At 48.1% G+C, this 16,105-nt stretch overlaps 1 protein-coding gene and 1 pseudogene across 3 annotated transcripts in view; both read right to left on the bottom strand.

Moving 5' to 3' along the window:
* Positions 1-857, bottom strand: part of SLC38A9 (solute carrier family 38 member 9) — a 48,330-nt gene extending 47,473 nt beyond the window's left edge. The window contains exon 1 of one of the 2 annotated variants that reach the window (XM_079994911.1): positions 618-857. The gene's annotated coding sequence lies outside the window, so the exon portion shown is untranslated. The remainder of the gene's footprint in view (positions 1-617) is intronic. The other variant, XM_079994910.1, reaches the window with a different exon arrangement.
* Positions 858-7,497: 6,640 nt separating this feature from the next.
* On the bottom strand, positions 7,498-7,983 carry LOC307226475 (small ribosomal subunit protein uS11 pseudogene; annotated as a pseudogene). The gene has a single exon. The product of its transcript is annotated as a small ribosomal subunit protein uS11 pseudogene (transcript).
* Between the last annotated feature and the right edge of the window lie 8,122 nt (positions 7,984-16,105).

Below are 16,105 nucleotides of genomic sequence, written 5' to 3'. Positions count from 1 at the left end.
GAAGCATGCTTAAGTTCCATTTATTTCAATGGGGCAGTGTGGGATATATTTAACATTCTCCCGAAATTAGTGGGACTTAAAGATTCTTTACTTCTGGCAGAGTTTTCAGTTCCCTTGATAAATCTTTAAAGCTCATCAGCACGAACAGGCTGACGTTGTCGCTATTGTGGAGCATTTGCCACAAACAGAACTTGAGATTTCAAACTTGGATTCTTTTCCTTCACCCATCCAAATAAAGGAGCGATTTTTTAAAAACCTCTGTTGCGCTACCAAAATCCCGCAGATCTCTTTTAACTTGAGATCTGAGGAGAGAACAAGAAAGAGGCGGACTCCTGTTTTCTTTAGCTAAATAACGCCGTTGCCTTCTTCCGACAACCGATAACACATTTATTTGCAAATGTCTTAGAGCAGGCACTTGACCACACGAGCAACTGACCCCTTCGCGCTCTTAGTAGCAAGTCTCGCTGAGTTCCGCGGACCCTGCTCCTAGGTAAGGATGCACAGGGACTGCAGTCTAAAGGCTGGTGCTCGGGGTGTGTATGTGTGTATTTATGAGTTGTTATTATTATATATATATTTAACACAAGTTTAAATGAAATCTAATGCAGATTCTGTACCTGGACTCCGCTCCGCCTGATCTCAGTCTGCCACCATTCACCGGTACGAGGCTGCTGCCTCGCTTGAGTCATTTCCAGTCGAAAGCTGTAAACAGGAAGAACTTTTGCTGCTCTCAGCACCGCTAGAGCGGACTCCCTCAGTCCTCCATCGGCACATCCGCCATCCAAACGAACGGGATCCGAAGCATGGGATCCACCATAGAGATGTCGACATAGAGCGGCTCCCACTCTGCGCCCATAGAGCTAAGCCAGCTAGACAGCCAGCCGCAGAGATATAACATCTCAAGAGTGACACACGCCGGCTTCCCTTTTCGAGTTTAAGGTCTCGTTATTTCCCACTGCTAAGAGGGGGGGGGAAGCGCAGGACGGCGCGCCTGTGTAAGGAGCGAAGCGGGTGCAACCCGTTCATTTTGAGAGGCAGATGGCAGAATACAGTGATTAGCATTTTCCAGTCCTTTCCTCACAAAGGTGACTTGCCAGATGTGCCATCTGGAGTTGTTTTGGAACAGAATCTCTTCTGACATTAATAGACAGGCAATATTATGTTAAGAACATGATAAAATGCCAGCAGTTTCATAATGGCACCAGCCAAATTGTAATTTCTGCTTCAGAAATTGGTCATTTATTTTGCCTGGTCCGTTCCTATGTTCAAGTTAGATGTAGTTTAATATACTGTAAAATTGAATGCATTCTATCCTTTTCAACCAGCAAAATTGTTAATAATAATAATAATAATAATAATAATAATAAAATCCTCTTCTGACGTGTTCTCCGGTTTCAATGCATGTACCGCCTGTGCAGTGATTTCAGGAGACAGGGGCGAAGCTAGGCTTTATTTTACCCGGATCAAAGACCCAAGTTTGGCGCGCGCGCACACACACACACACACACACACACACACACAAACACACTGCACATTTGCGGACATACACACACAGGTTGGGACATCACCACGCAAGTGGCCTGCGATATCCTCGAAAGCTTGCGCAAGGAAATCTGTTAGGTGCCACAAGGCTCCCAAATCCATCTACAACTATGAAAGAAATCCTGATAACGTGGGAAATGTGCAGGGTTGTACTGGAGACCGGTTTCGGAGATGTATTCCACCTATAAAGATCGGACATTTCTGAAAAGACTCTCCCCACCCCCACCCCAAGTTGTCAGCTTATCAACTTCAGCCCCCCCCCCATACTAGATGGTTGCATCCCTTCTCCCAATCTTCACTAAGATATTAAAAACTCTGTTACATTAACAGGTATTTAATGTAAGCAGCTATTGTCAGTGCCCCACCATCTTAGAAATTAAGATAGAAACTGGAATATTTCAAGGTTATTCTTATGTGACACAGCGTCCACCCCATTCAGCTTGCAATAAGGAGATGACAATGCCAAACTATGTTGCAGGGTTTTTATATGCCACTGTTAATTCCCAGCCTTGCGATATAGGCATAATATTGTTATAGGAATTCTAAGGTCTCATATATAAACCACGTGTCTGAAATAGTACAGGAAAACAATCCTGAAGCCATTTTGACTCTCCCAAATTGACCTCAAATATTTCTCTGCAAGGAGGAAGGAAATGGGAAAAGCTTTCCAGTTGTCTTTGGACTGTAGGGGCTTACACCTCCCTGTAAATACAGTCTGGCAAGTATCTGTTCAGCTGAGCACACTTATCAATATGCATAAGGGATTCAGGAACTAAGTATTTACCATCTCAAAGGAATGGCCAGGATGCCCAGGTCCTCCTGGTTTTCTCCTGGGAATCGTCGCCGTATCTGGTCGCAGTGGCGGCGCCAGCATTGCCCCCCATCCGTTAGCACCTCATACGACACGGGGCCAGTGACCCTGGTGACTGTGGCGGGTACCCATGCTGGGCCTGCCCCAAAATTCTTTGCGTACACTGGGTCCTGAGCCTCGAAGGTCCGGGGGTTCTTGCCTTCCCCCACCACTGCCTCATCCTGAGCTCTATCGGGGTGAAGGCGGTCCAATCTGATTGCAAGGCGCCGACCCATTAGTAGTTCAGCGGGGCTCCGGCCAGTCGTTGAGCTGGGGGTGCTGTGCTGTGCTAGAAGGAATGTGGCAAGGCGGTACTCCCAATCCCCTTGTGTCATACGGCGAAGGGTGTCCTTGGTGGTCCGCACCATGCGTTCTGCTTGGCCATTGGTGGCAGGGTGGAATGGCGCCGAACGGATGTGGCGGATGGCGTTCTGCGTTGTGAAGGTTTGGAATTCTCCTGACGTAAATGCAGTCCCGTTGTCTGAGACGAGAGTGTCAGGGAGCCCGTGGGTTGCAAACAGCCTGCGTAGTACCCGGATGGCTGCGGACGTAGAAGTGGACGGTACCAGTGCGACTTCCAGCCATTTGGTGTAGGAGTCCACCACTATGAAGAATGTTTTCCCCTGAAAGGGGCCAGCGAAGTCCACATGCAGGCGTGACCATGGTGCTCGGGCGGACTCCCAGGACTGGACTGGGGCCCTTGGGGGATCTGGGCGCCATTCTTGGCAGGCCTGGCAGTGTTTGACCCAGGCCTCTATCTCTCCGTCGATCCCTGGCCACCACACATAACTCCTGGCAAGGGCCTTCATTCTTACTACCCCTGGGTGTGTCTCGTGTAGGGCTGTGAGGACCCTTTTGCGGAGGGGCTGGGGAACAACGACCCTGCTTCCCCATAACAGGCACCCCTTGTGGGCCGACAGTTCATGTTTGCGGGTTGTGTAGCCGGCGAATTCTGGCCCGGGGCTGCTGCTGGGCCATCCCCTCCACACCCAGTCCAGGACCCGGGAGATGACCCTATCTTTCTTGGAATGGTGTGCAACTTCTTGTGCCTGAATGGGGCGGTCAGGAAGCAGCTCCAGGCTCATAACCTCTTGTGCAGGTGCTGGGTCGGGGCCTGTTTCCGGTAGTGGTAGCCTGCTGAGGGCGTCCGCATGGCCCATCGCCTTCCCTGGACGGTGAATCAGTGCATACTGGTAGCTGGCAAGGAAAATTGACCACCTGAGGACGCGAGGAGACAGCACTTGGGGGGTCTGCTTTTCAGGGGCAAACAAGCCAAGCAACGGCTTGTGGTCAGTCACCACGGTGAAGGGCCGCCCGTACAAGAAATCATGGAATTTTTTTACTCCCTTCACGATTGCCAGACCCTCCTTGTCGATTTGCGAGTAGTTCCGCTCGGTTGCGTTGAGTGTCTGGGAAAAGTATGCCACTGGTACCTCTCTTCCATCCGGGAGTTGGTGTCCCAGGACAGCGCCAATTCCATAGGGCGAGGCGTCGCATGCTAGCACCACCGGCAGCCTCTCGTCGAAGTGTGCCAAGACCGAGTTTGAGACAAGCAAGTCCTTGACCGCCTGGAATGCGGCCTCCTGGCGCTGGCCCCACACCCAAGGGGCCCGCTTGTCCAGGAGTCTGTGTAGGGGCTCCGCTACCGCCGCCTTGTGGGGAAGGAAGGAATGGTAAAAGTTCAATAGTCCCAAGAAGGCCTGAAGTTCAGTCTTGTTCTTGGGCGCTGGGGCATCACAAATGGCCCGTACCTTGTCCCCAGTCGGGTGGACCCCTTCTGCGTCCACCATAAATCCCAGAAAGTCCACCTGAGGCACTCCTAGTAGACATTTTTCCCGCTTCACCTTGAGACCCGCCGTCTGGAAACGGTGCAGAACGGTGCGGAGGCGGTCCTCAAACTCCTCTGGTGTGGGCCCGGCAATCAACACATCATCGAAGAAGGGGGTGACGCCAGGAATCCCTTTAAGTAGAGAGTCCATTAGATTCTGGAATATGCCTGGTGCCACGCTGATACCGAATTGCAGCCGCTTTACCCTGAATGCTCCTCTGTGCGTCACAATCGTCTGTGCCTCTGCTGTGGCCTCATCTACTGGCAGCTGTTGATATGCTTGGGCCAAGTCCAGCTTGCCAAAAATTTTCGACCCAGCCAGGGTGGCAAGAACATGGCTGACCACTGGCACTGGGTATGCATGGGCCGTAAGGGCCTTGTTTATGGTACATTTGTAGTCTGCGCAGATGCGGACCGAACCATTAGGCTTGACGGGTGTGACAATTGGGGTTTCCCAGGGGGCATTAGGCACCGGCTCCAGCACTCCTTGCTCCACAAGCCGGTCCAATTCCTCGTCTATACGGGGTTTCAGGGCGAACGGGACCCGGCGGGCCTTGAGCCTGACCGGTCGTACTGCAGGGTCAAGCTGTAGAGCAATTGGGGGGCCCGTATACTGTCCCAATTTCCCATCAAAAACCCCCGGAAATTCCTTGCATATGGCGTCCACGTCCACTTGTAAGCTAGTGTGGTTCACCCCGGTGACGGCTAGCCCCAGTGGTCCAAACCATGCCAATCCCAGTAAGCTAATGTAGGGGCCCTTGACCACCAGCAATTCCAGTTGCCGCGTCCGCCCTCGGTATTGCACCCTGAAGGTCCCCACCCCCATTGTGGGGACCTTACGTTTCTGGAAGTCCCGGAGGGTGAATGGGGCTGGCCTGAGTTTGGGACCCCCAGTAGGACACAGTTTCCTTAAGGTCCTTGCCGAGATTATGGATAGAGTTGAACCCGTGTCAAGCTCCATGCGGCATGGGGCCCCCTCTATCTGTACGTCAACATAAATTTTCTCTACGTTGGGGTGGGGCAACTGGTATACCTGGAAGTCCGTGAGCTCAGTCGAGTTGCCTTGGTGCGTTGGGCCCCGGGACCTGGGGCTCTTGGATTGGTCATCTGATGCCTGGCGTCGGGTGGGCCGAGCCCGACACACCCGGGCGATGTGTCCCGATTTTCTGCACTGCCTGCACTCTGCGTTGCGGAAACGGCAGGTCCTCCTCTCGTGACTTTCTCCACAGCTTGCGCAGTTCCCTCCTTCTCGTCGAGGCAGCTGTGGTATGTGGGCTGCTTGAGTGCGCTGCTGTACTCGGTGCACCTCCTCCCTGTTGGATCCTGAGTCGTCGGTGAGGTCTTCATGGTGGACCCTCGGTTGGGATGGCTGGCTCGGCCGTGCCTCTTGCGTCGACCTCTCGGCAGCTTCCGTTGCCAGGGCCTCCTCCAGAGCGACCTGGAACGTTAGGTCCTTCTTAGCGTAGAGGCGTCGTTGCAACTTCTCATCCCTCAGGCCACCGACGAGGCGGTCACGAAGCATGTTCTCCAGCTCTGAGAAGTTGCAGAACCGGGCGGCTTGGCGGAGAGAGGTCACAAACCCAGTTATGGTTTCCCCAGGGGCTTGCCGCTTTGCGTAGAAGGCATTTCGACGAGCCACCACTGAGGGCTGCGGCGAAAAGTGCCCCTTCAGCTGTTCCATTATTGTTTTGTATGGAACAGTAGCGACGTCTTCAGGCGCAAGGAGAGCCCGGGCGATTTCAAACGTCTCCTCTCCGCAGACGCTGAAGAATATTGCCCTCTTCTTGGCGTCTTCTTCATCGGTGACCCCTTTGGCTTCTAGGAGGAAGGTGAAACGGGAGGCGTATGCTTCCCAGTCTCCAGATGCTGGGTTGAACGGCGAAAAGCTGCTGTTGGTTGCCATTCTGAGTTCCTTGTGTCCCGGAGCTGAAGCCTGGATACACGGTGCGAGGCAGCGATGCGGCAGGTGGCGGTGCTGCGGTGCTGTGTGTGGCAGTCAGCTCAGCGGGATCCCACCTTCGTCGCCAGTGAAATATACTCAGAGTCGCAAAGTGATTTCATGCTCTTTATTCAGCTCATAGTGGTGAGGAGGAATGAATGAATGTCCCCTCAAGGTATCTGCTTTATATACATTATTTACACAATGGGCTGCACATGATTGGCTAATTCCGGAATTCTACTGTAAGCCAATCAGGTTGTGGATTCACTTCTATCTGGAGCATGATTGGGTAGTTCCTGCCAACCAATCATACTGCTGCATTGTTCTAGGACCAATCAGACTGCTGCATTCTGAATCCTATTGTTCTAGGACCAATCAGGCTGCTGCCTTTTGGATCCTATTGTTCTAGGGCCAATCAGACTGCTGCAGTTTGGATCCTATTCAACCCAGTACATAACAGTGACCATTACCAGGTATCCTGGCAGACAGGTTTTTTTTGCTGTAGACATCAGTGGTATATGTATGTATGTTTTGGGGGGTGGTCTTGAGCTACAGGGGAGGCAATTTTCAAATGTTTATATAAGAGCTTTCATACCATTGTTCTAGGTTCCTCTCCTCCCTCCCTGTGTGGGGTGAGCAGGGGACCCTGTTGCAACAGTTTAATAAAGATTATGTTTACTAGCTGATTTGCTTCTCAATATTCTCTGGTTGGCCTCTCTTATTTTCTCCTACTAATAAAGAACCTACTTAAGGACTCTATATGGTTGGCCACGACTGGACCTGATGGTCAGGGGTACCTTTACCTTTAAGGGAAAGGGATATATCTCAGCCACACCCCCAATTTGAAATATGGAACAATAATATTAAAGCTCCCCCACCCACCTTTTAGCACAGGAAGCATCCACAAATTAAAATAACTTTAAAACTTCACCTTTCCCCCACACAAGCAGACTTCTGCTTTGCTTCTACTTTTCGAGGAGTCTGTGGGTAAATATGCTCCTTGCAAATAACTGCAATAAAATTTTCCTGGATTTCTACACAGGATCCCTCCAGACTGTTTATTTTGCTTTGGCTGGTGTATTCTGCAACATGTCATTGATACATTAATAGCGCATTAGTGGTGGATTTATAATTGTCAGCACATCAGTCTGTTTTATTAGTTGTTCTGCAAAGCTTTCCCCATGTTATCACATTATTGCTGTCTGAAGGGATTCCTGTTAAGTTTCTAAATTACATAAATAATTATACTAGCTTTCTATGTTATTTCTGGCTTTGGGGTTTCTGTATTTTAATCTTTTTTTATATGTACTGGCTGGCTTGTTTTTATTATTATTATTGGAAAGCTTTAAAGATGAAAAATAACTGCTACTGTTTACAGACGGTGACCATGGCGACTACCCTTTCCGCGAGTGCTGTCTGAAGAGACGGGGTGACATCCTCAATGCGCCCTATCTTCATGCCAGATGGAGCCAGAGCTCTGAGGGCTGACTGGGCTCCAGGCCCAAGAGTCTTTGTTCTATTTCCACCTGTAGCCCGCAACTTGATGTGAAGGGCAGTGGTTCCCAGCTCTTTGCATCTCTGAGCTACATCATGGGCAGCCAACATAGCAGCATAAGAAGACTCATCCTTCACTTTCATGCCACCAGTTACTTGGCAGATTGTTTCCTTGCCAGACAGGTCAGTTACATGGACACATTCTCTCCTTCAGCCACCTGTGGTCCCAGACTGATAACCTGTTCTTCCTTCTTTTCCTTGCCCTTACGAGGTGCCATTTTCTCACATCTCCGCAGGCAGCGACCAACACCGGAAAGGAAGAGCTATACTGTACTGGACTGTTTTGTACAAGAAGGCAAGTCAAACTTTGACTTACTGGAACTATGTGAACCTGTGAGCTCCCAGGAAGGAACTCATGGCTGCTTTGTTTCTCCCTGGACCTTTTTGTACCTGCAACCACACCAAGCTAAGCCAAGGTTTATTTTTTAAAAAGACCAGGGAGAAGAAAACAAATCAGCTGAAGGTACCTCTCCAGGAGCCCACACATGGCCCCAGGCAGCTAGTCTGGATTAGTGCTTGGTGAACCACGCCACCACAACGATGTCTTCTCTGCCGTTTTGTTGTTTTCAATTGAATTAATTTTATTTGATTCATTTGTAACAGCAACATGCATTTTATAATTGACTGGCTGGCAATTAGCTTCTGGGTTCAGTTCAAAGTGCAGGTTTTGACCTATAAAGCCTTAAATGCCTCAGGACTGCATCTCTCCAGGTGAACCAACCCAGACCCTGCAAATCATATTCTGAGGCCCTTCTTCATATGCCTCCACAAGAGTTCTGGAGGGTAGAAACATGAGACCAGGCCTTTTCTGCAGTGGCACCCCACTTGTGGAATGCTCTCTCCAGGAAAGTTTGGCTGACACTTTCATTATATACCTTTAGATGTCAGATGAAAGCATTCTTCTTCAGCCAGGCCTTTGGCTGATTACTATCCGATACCCATTTTAAACATAGGATGCGGGAGAGGAGGTTATTGGTTGTTGTTGTTTTAATTCTTGCTTTTATCATGTATTTTGTAGTTTTATATTGCCAGCTACCCTGAGATCTGTAGATAAAGGGCAGTATACAAATTTAATAAATCAATAAATTATGCAGCACAAAAACTCATACGCATATATGTTTTTTATATACTAACCGCCACCATTCAGCTGAGCTGACACTTGAATATACTAAAAGTACACACTCTAGTATATACTTTAGATTTAAGAGCTGAAAAGCAAACTTGCACATTGCTTTTGCTACTTGTGGAGAATTGCCATGGTGAATCTGTTATGCAACCAATTATTTTTTCAAATGAGGAAAAATCCTTATTGGTGAAGAGCACTTTTCGCTGTGTGCAAGAAGCAGTCATGTGTGGTTTTTTGCTGGGTTCCACATACAAATATGCTTCCAATGTAAGTAGAAGAGAGTGAGGCAGAAAGGTAAAGACCCTCAGCCCCAGGCTATATCGATACATGTTTTGTTTTAGTACAAAACTGTACATCAGCTTGGCAGAAAGTTGGTATATAAATGCAATAAATAATAACACCCCCAACCTGAGTATCTGATTTTATTGTTGTAAACTGCTTAGAAGCCATTTTGGCATATAAGCAGTGGGTGTTTATGTGTACATCATCATCTCCAGCTTTAAGTTTTGCATGCCTGGCAGAAATTCAACAGGGCATGCTTTCTCATCACAGTACTGCTACCTTGGCCAGTTGAATTGTTTCCTGCCAATCAGCTGGCAAAAGGAGCCAGTCAGAACCAAAAGCGAGTAAAAGCAGCAGATGGCCAGAGACAAAGTAGTCAAAGAGAGTATTGATCTGCTGAAGAGATCCATACCACACATATATACAGCCATTCCTGCAAAGCCACAGACATTTTTTTAGCATTTTATAAAGAACAGATTTGTCAGATATCAGAACTGAATAGTTTACCTTGGGTCATTTAATAGGTGGCGCTGTGGGTTAAAGCCTCAGCGCCTAGGACTTGCCGATCGAAAGGTCGGCGGTTCGAATCCCTGCGGCGGGGTGCGCTCCCGCTGCTCGGTCCCAGCGCCTGCCAACCTAGCAGTTCGAAAGCACCTCCGGGTGCAAGTAGATAAATAGGGACCGCTTACCAGCGGGAAGGTAAACGGCGTTTCCGTGTGCGGCTCTGGCTCTGGCTCGGGCCAGAGCAGCGATGTCACGCTGGCCACGTGACCTGGAAGTGTCTCCGGACAGCGCTGGCCCCTGGCCTCTTAAGTGAGATGGGCGCACAACCCCAGAGTCTGTCAAGACTGGCCCCTACGGGCAGGGGTACCTTTACCTTTACCTTTTTATATTTAATTTGAGCTTTGTATAATTGTGCTTTGAATTCTATGGAAGTCATCAACTTCTGCTGTCTGGCTGAAACCAACTATAATCAGGATGGTGGTGATTAAGACTGCATATTCATTAGTAGCTTAAACCACAAAATTGTGTGTAAAAATATGAATAAAAATCATATAGCATCAGGCACAGCACATTACAACAAACAGGAAAATATCATGAAATAGTCTGCCAAAACTCTCAAAAATTTTCAAGTGTGGGGGGTGGGGGTGGAGTTTGATAACCACTGATCTGGACCACTTGGCAGACCACCAAACAGTTTTTCTCCTGTTGTAGCAACTGTAATTCAATGTGCTAGATCAGGCATAGGCAAACTCCGGCCCTCCAGATGTTTTGGAACTACAATTCCCATCATCCCTAGCTAACAGGACCAGTGGTCAGAGATTATGGGAATTGTAGTCTCAAAACACCTGGAGGGCCAGAGTTTGCCTATGCCTGTGTTAGATGCATTATCATTTTAATTGCTTCTTTTATTTTTTTAAATTGCATTTTATTGTAGTATACTTTGAATTCCGCTGTTCTAGGCTCTAGGGCTCCACTTGCTAGAGTCTGCAATGCTAACTATAATTCTGAACATGTTTTTGTGATTAGGAGGAAATTACATCCGTGTCAGCAATTCTTAAATGTGTCATGTGTTACAGTAAAAGACTCTTAACACTGCAAAATTATTTTCCGCAATCTTTTGCAACATCAGTCCAGGGACATTATCATGACACATATCCTCCCTCAATATATGAACTCTCACATGTTTGACAAAGGTTGATTGAGGCTATAACCACAGGCACCCCACCCATTTTAGCCCTAGACTTACCGTACCAATCTTTTTATTGGCAGGAATCTCACCCCTTCAGTGGCAGTCTGTGAGGTGAAGCTTTTCCTGCTGAAGAACTTGCCGTATTTTTCGCTCTATAACACGCACCAGTCCATAACACGCACATAGTTTTTAGAGAAGGAAAACAAGAAAAAAAATATTCTAAACGAAATAGTGGATATATGATTTTTGTGGTTCATGCTGTGGCCACAGACATGTGATCTGACAGTGAGTTTGGAGTTTTGTTGTTGTTGTTTACGTTTAGTCGTGTCCGACTCTTCGTGACCCCATGGACCAGAGAACGCCAGGCACTCCTGTCCTCCACTGCCCCCCGCAGCTTGGTCAGACTCATGCTGGTAACCTCGAAAACACTATCCAACCATCTCGTCCTCTGTCGCCCCCTTCTCCTTGTGCCCTCCATCTTTCCCAACATCAGGGTCTTCTCCAGGGAGTCTTCTCTTCTCATGAGGTGGCCAAAGTACTGGAGCCTCAGCTTCACAATCTGTCCTTCCAGTGAGCACTCAGGGCTGATTTCCTTCAGAATGGAGAGGTTTGATCTTCTTGCAGTCCATGGGACTCTCAAGAGTCTCCTCCAGCACCATAATTCAAAAGCATCAATTCTTCGGCGATCAGCCTTCTTTATGGTCCAGCTCTCACTTCCATACATCACTACTGGGAAAACCATAGCTTTAACTATACGGACCTTTGTTGGCAAGTAGCCCAATGCAAAAATCCTGAGGATCCATGTGGATCCATGCTTTGTAACCACGGAGGAGGGAAGGAAGGGGAATCATGGATCCTCTGCTCACGACTGCAGCAGATCCCCCCCGCCACCCACAGGCATTCGCTCCATAACACGCACAGACATTTCCACTTACTTTCTAGGAGGAAAAAAGTGAGTGTTATGGTGCAAAAAATACGGTAACTAGAAAATACTTCCTGGGAGTCCAGCTGGAAAAAGCTGTCATCTCAATAGGCATAGAGGGGATTGTCACATTTTCCTGGAATTATTCATATGCCTTTGAACATGTACTAAAAGTAAAATAAATGCTTAACCAGCAGAACTTTTTATATGAAGTAGTTTGAATTTCTGCATCCAATCTGTTAAATGCTCTCCTACCTGAAGGTGGCGGCACTCCTAACAATAAATGCTCTGGGTATACTTTCACCCCTGTATTATTTATTTAGTAAATTTATTAGTATTGTTATTAATAATTTTATTTAATTAATTTACATGCCGCCCTTCATCACAAGATTTCAGGGTGGTTCACAGAAGTTTATACGAACTTCTTTATACTGAGTTCTGGGGAACTCAGATTGCTTAGAACTTATAGAAGACAAACCTTCCCAAAATATAACTTACTCATCTTCCTTAGCAAAGCAGTTGCAGTTCCAAGGCACATGCTCAGTCTGCCAACAAAAGTGGCCAGCGCCTTTATTACAGTACTGGCAAAATATGGCCCTGCAGTGCATCTGGCTTTTGTGTCAGACAGGTAAAAATTCCTTAACAAGGGGGATGGAGGAGAATCAAAAGGAGTTGTGCTAGTCCAGTAGAAATAATTAAAAAAACATTGTAAAGCAATACCTTCATTAGGTTCAACCAAAGTATCACAAAATAGCAAGCTTTTGAATGCTCCAGACCTCCTATCTACCTACATTATAGGTAAACAAAGAGGGAGGAGATGGAAACCTGGGCATGATGTCAAAGTTCCAACATTTATAGTTTGTATTATTAATGGAATGCAGGCAGGTGTCTGGCAGCCTTAGGCCCAGCTCCCAAACTATTTCAGGTTGTGCTGAGGGTTGCTAGGACAAATGAACATCTCATTTTTGCACCTAGTAGCAAGTCTTATCTTGTTCCCTTCACCAGAAGTTGTGTTTATTGGCATAGTGACTTTACATGTCTGCAGCGAGCCTTCACAGAGCAGGAAGCGGTGGTGTACAAGCACACTCATGAGCCTTCCCTGTTATACAGTAGACCAGATCTTGCACATTGGTCCTTTTTATATTTTCACTTTTTTCACGTTTGCTCCTGCTGTTTCCTCTGTCTCTGCTTTAAACTGTGGTTTTAGGGTGTTATAAGGAAAAACTGCTCCTTTATCCCTTATGGGTATCCAAGAGGCCGTATAGAGTCCTTATGTAGGTTTTCTATCGGTAGGAGAAAATAACAGATGCCAATAATAATAATAATAATAATAATATATTATTTATACCCCGCCCATCTGGCTGGGCCTCCCCAGCCACTCTGGGCGGCTTCCATAGAAACCAAAAATACAGTAAAATATCACACGTTAAAAACTTCCCTGAACAGGGCTGCCTTAAGATGTCTTCTGAATGTCAGGTAATTGTTTCTCGCTTTGACATCTGCTGGAAGGGCGTTCCACAGGGCGGGCCAACCAGAGAATATTGAGAAGCAAAGCAGCTAGTAAGCATGATCTTTATTAAACTGTTGAGACAGGGTCCCCCACTCTTATACAGACTTTTGAAATTGCCTACCCTGTAGATCAAGACCATCCCCCAAAACATCATACATACGTCACAGGAAGAGGTAGTCCCCAGCAGAAATGAGTATGTTGCTTCTTTCCTGTCTGCCAGGATACCTGATAATGCCTTATCTGATTGCTTTTACCTGGGCATCCTGGCCATTCCTTTGAGATGGTAAATACCGGTACTTAGTTCCTGAATCTGTTACGCATATTGATAGTGTGCTCATCTTAACAGATACTTGCCAGACTGTATTTCCAGGGAGGTGTAAGCCCCTACAATCCAAATATAATTGGAAAGCTTTTCCCATTTCCTTCCTCCTTGGAGAGAAATATTTGAGGTCAATTTGGGAGAGTCAAAATGGCTTCAGGATTGTTCTCCTGTACTATTTCTATACTATGGTTTATATACTTATGTATGTGTTTGCCTTGTACATTTATGAACATTTATTTTATATATATAAATAAAAGACCTTAGAATTCCTGTAACAAATGTGCCTTTCACAACTTTGGGGCCGATTTGGGAATACTGTACCGGATGTAGCTGAGCCCAGCTTGTCTTCAATAGCACACCATGTCTCCCACTTCACTTCTCAGCAGGTCTTATCTTGTTGAAGCTACCATCCTGCGCGTAACTTGGGAGCAACTCAAGAGGGACTTACTTCTGAGGAGACGTCGACTAATACCACCTGGCAGGTTCCAAAAATTTAAACAAACATGCCCTATTGTGGAAGCAGGTTTGGGTTTTTTTTTTAAAAGGTAAAGTAGAACTGAAGGCAAGCAAGTTGGAACTTTTCAGAGTCTTAGAAATAATTACCGTATTTTTTGCACCATAACACTCACTTTTTTCCTCCTAGAAAGTAAGGGGAAATGTCTGTGCGTGTTATGGAGCAAATGCCTACGGATGGCGGGGGGGATCTGCTGCAGTCGTGAGCAGAGGATCCATGGTTCCCCTTCCTTCCCTCCTCCGTGGCTCGCTTTGAAACAGCAAAGTGGGAGAAGAGCCGCTGAGTGGGGAGGAGAGAGGGACAGAGAGCCTGCTTGCTTTAAAGGAGCAAAGTGGGAGAGGAAAGGAGCTGCTTACACGAGTCCGGAGCTGTTTTTTTCAGCGAGCCAGGGAGGAGGGAGAGAACAGCTCGCTAAATAGCAGCAAAGTTTTTCGCAAGCAGGCTCTCTGTCCCTCTCTCCTCCCCACTCAGCTGGCTTAATAGCAGCAAAGTTTTTCAGCGAGCCGGGGAGGAGGGAGAGAAGCAGAGCCTTTAAAGGAGCAAAGCGGGAGAGGAGAGGAGCCTTCTCCTCTTATACCCCTCTTCTGCATTATTAACAGCATCCTTCTCCACCCACCCCACGCGTGTTCCTTGTCCCTTGAGTGCTTTTCCTTCCCTCCCCACTTAAAACGTGGTTACAAAGCACGGATCCACATGGATCCTCATGATTTTTGCACTGGGTCACCCCAGATTCACCATCAGATCACATAGCATGTCCATGGCTACAGCTTGCACCAAAAAAATCACGCACCCACTGTTGCCTGGGGCCGCAGTGGTGCAAAAACGTGGTTACAAAGCATGGATCCACATGGATCCTCAGGATTTTTGCATCGGGCTGCCCCAAACTCACCGTCAGATCACGTCTGTGGCCACAGCATGAACTACAAAAATCATACATCCATTGTTTCGTTTAGAATATTTTTTTTCTTGTTTTCCTCCTCTAAAAACTATGTGCGTGTTATGGTCAGGTGCGTGTTATAGAGCGAAAAATACGGCAACTAGCACCAAGCTGTTGCCTCAGACGGCCACGCACGCCCTTCCTGCAATGGGGCGGAATGAACTCCCAAGTTTTTATAGCATGTACCAGAAGCTTGTGGAACTGTTTTGTGGGGAGTAACGAAGTAACGAAACTTCAGACACAGCGAGACTTTCGTTTTTCCAGGAATAAAAGAAACGAAACCAAAACCACCAGCAGTAGCAGGAAAGCTGGCAAAGTACAAAGGCTTTGCCGTGCTATGGACACTTAACTAAGAGCGGATGCACCGAGCCCCGCTTAACCCGACGGGGCTAGATTTCCAAATAAAGCACACTGCGTCGATTGCATTCCTAAGCAAGCAAGCAAACAAAAAACAAAACCCTTCACAAAGTTTGCTAGGAAACGCCCTGAGGGCAAAGTCTTCGTCATTCCCCACCTGAATGCGCGCGCGCGCGCGGCGGCGGCGGCCACAAACCGCAACTCTCGCAGAAGAAAAAAAAAAGGAATTGGGTGAGGTGCGCTACGTCAGAAGCGCAGGCTGGGAGCTCCGTTTTTTTTTTTTTACGCTACTGCCCTAACCTCCCCTCTCCCGCGCCTTGAGCAGCTCTCCTGAGCCCCAGCGGCCCTGCTTATTGGTGGGGGTGTTGCGGGGAGGTGAGGAAGGCTGCGAAGGCGAAAGCGGCACGTGACCGGAGCCCCGGCAAGGGGCTGGAGCAGCGGCGAGGGCGAGTGCGCGCGCGCGCGCGGCACGGAGGGGGGAGGGGCTGAGGAGGGTAAGCAGCAATAGCAGCGAGAGCCGCGGCGGCGTCGGCGGCAGCTGCGGCACGTGCTGCCTGGTTGGTAGGTGACGAGGCGTTCCGTTCGCGTCAGGGGAGGCGTTAAGAGAGCCGTCGCTCGGGCCGGCGCTCGCTGGGCGGGGTTAACGGTCCGGCCTCCCTTCTCCCCTTCCGACGGGGAGAAGACGGGTAGCGGTAGACGGTGAGCCGAGCTTTGGGCGGGAACAGGTCC

Source organism: Podarcis cretensis, assembly GCF_951804945.1.
Source record: "Podarcis cretensis genome assembly, chromosome: 11".
Classification (NCBI taxonomy): Eukaryota; Metazoa; Chordata; class Lepidosauria; order Squamata; family Lacertidae; genus Podarcis; species Podarcis cretensis.
The sequence above is the reverse complement of the archived record's forward strand: the minus strand, read 5'-3'. Positions and strand labels throughout refer to the sequence as shown.